This window comes from Fukomys damarensis, unplaced genomic scaffold (genome assembly GCF_012274545.1).
Source record: "Fukomys damarensis isolate Sample0158 unplaced genomic scaffold, DMR_v1.0_HiC HiC_scaffold_11, whole genome shotgun sequence".
Classification (NCBI taxonomy): domain Eukaryota; kingdom Metazoa; phylum Chordata; class Mammalia; order Rodentia; family Bathyergidae; genus Fukomys; species Fukomys damarensis.
In genome coordinates, this window is record NW_022900923.1 from 33732278 (window position 1) to 33734860 (window position 2583).

A 2583-nucleotide genomic window follows, 5' to 3' on the forward strand; every position below is an offset into this window, starting at 1 on the left:
ATCACTTCTTGGCCTTTCAGCTAAGATCAAATGTAGTATCTGTACTTATCAGTTTACTATTACTTATTTAGTCATTGAACAAAAAATTAATTAGAATATACTGTGTTCTGAGAACTGTATTACCTGGTGAGGGAAAAATGAACAATAAAATTACATAAAAGTTGTGAAATGTTCGTGATGTGCCAAGCTATTTGCCGATGGCTCTATAGCTGTGGCCTCGTTTACTTCTCACACTACACTGCATGGTTAGTATTGTTGCCCACATTTTGTAGAATACAAAACTGAAGTTTAAGAAGTGAACTGACACGTGGGGGAACACATTCACGATTCAAACTCAGAATATGTGGTTCCACTGTTAACTGGGATGTTCCTTGTCTTCTATTCTACATTAGATGATCTTTCACATCTCCATCGTGAAGAAAAAAAATCGTGGCAGAAAAAAAATCATAGTAATGAGAACTAAGTAACTAAAGAAAGAATTACAAAAAGTTTGAACATATACCATGTACATGTTCCAATTACCCACACTGACTGTAATCTTTATATGTTACAAACATGAACTATAATAATAATATATTAATAATAATAGGGAAAGGGAATCTAAAAGCAAGAGAGAAAGGAAGGTGGGGAAGAGAGGGGAATAAAAAGGATGAAGATATGTTAAGCACATGTACCCATTCCATAAGATAAATACAGTGATGCTCATTTTGGGGAATTGGTACGTGCATATAACATTGTATTAGTTAAGGTACTCTAAAGAAAAATTTTCATTTGAAGACGTCTAGTAGTGCATGCTTATAATTCCAGCTACTCAGGAGGCTAAGGTGGGAGGACTATGAGTTTAAGGCCAGCCTGGGAAATTTAGTGAGACTGTTTCAAAATAAAGGTCTGAGGGTGTAGCTCAGGTCTCCCTGGGTTCAATCCTCAGAAAGAAGAAAGAAAGAAAAAAAAACACTTTGGATAAACTTCATTAGACACAGTAAATACAGGACTGCATTTTAGAGTCCTGAGGAGAGTAGAGTACTCTGAGCTACAGATCCAAACCTGAGACTGAGTAGCATAAAGATGATATTTAAAATTGTAGATGCACACTCCTACTCAACATAGTTCTGGAAACATTAGCCAGAACAATTAGACAAGAAAAAGGAAGAAAAGAAATAAAGATAGGAAAGGAAGAAGTTAAATTATCAATTGCAGATATCACTATACAGAGAAGATTCCAAAAACTCCACCAAAAAACTTCTAGATTTAATAACCAAAATCAGTACTGTAGCAGGATGCTAAGTCAAAGTTCAAAAATAAATAGTATTCCTATACACAAATAACAAACTCATTGAGAAAGAAAATAGGAAAATCCTGAGAGCATAAAAAAATTAACAAAGGAAATAAAGAACCTACACACTGTGGCACTCTAAAAAAAGGAGATCAAAGCCCATACAAGAAAATGGAAAGGTAGCTTTGCTCTCGGGTGGGATGAACCAACATAGTGAAAATGGCCATACTCCAAAAACTGTTATACAGATTTAATGCAATTTCAATTAAAATTCAATTAGCATACCTCATAGAACTAGAGAAGACATTTCTAAAGTTTGTTGGGGATCAGAAGAGACTCAGAATAGAAAAACAATTCTGGGCAACAAAGGCAAGGAAGGGGGCATCACAATCCCTGAGTTAAAATTATACTACAGAGCTACTGTGATAAAAAAAAAAAAATAGCATGGTATTGGCAAAACAAACAAACAGACCTGATGATCAATGGAACAGACTAGAAAAGGTACAAACAATCCCAAACACACCCAGCCAACTTACCTTTGACAAAGGGGCCAAACACATTTACTGGAAGAAAAAAAAAGTGGTGCTGGAAAAAATCAGCTTTCTACACGCTAAAGACTAAAACTAGACCCATGTCTCCCACCATACACTAAACAAAAATCAAAGTAAATCAAGATTTAAATATTAAAACACAAACACTAAATCTGCTGGGAGAGAGAGTAGGTAGAACTCTTGAGGACACAGGGGTAGGCAAAGACTTCATGAACAAAACCCAGACTTTATGGGAAAGAATCAACAACTGGGATCTCAACCTATTAAAAAGTTTTTGCACTGCAAAAGAAATCACCAAGAGTGTAAAGAAACAACCTACAAGAATGGGAAAAAATTTTAGCCAGTAGTCCCTCAGATAAAGGACTAATATCTAAAACATATGGAGAATTGAAAAAAAATTATACCCTCCAAATTTAAAGACCCACCAAAGATAGGCATCTGAAACAGACACTTCTCAGATGAAGAAGTGCATATGGCAAATAAATATATGAAAAAAATGCTGAACACCACTGGTCATTGGAGAGGAGCATATCAGTACAATGCTGAGATTCCATCTCACCCCTGAAAACATTGGCTAATTTCAAGAAATCAATCAACAACAAATGCTGGTGGGGCTGTGGGGGAGAAGGAACACTTCTCCACTGTTGGTGTGAGACTGGTACAACCACTGTGGAAATCATTGTGTAGATTCCTCAAAATATTAAGATCAGAGGTTCACTAGACCCAGCTATTCCCCTTCTGGGTATCATCCTGAAAGAA

General features: G+C 35.9%; 1 pseudogene; it reads left to right on the plus strand.

The window, feature by feature from the left end:
* On the plus strand, window positions 1–119 carry LOC117285634 (annotated as a pseudogene).
* Window positions 120–2583: the final 2464 nt, after the last annotated feature.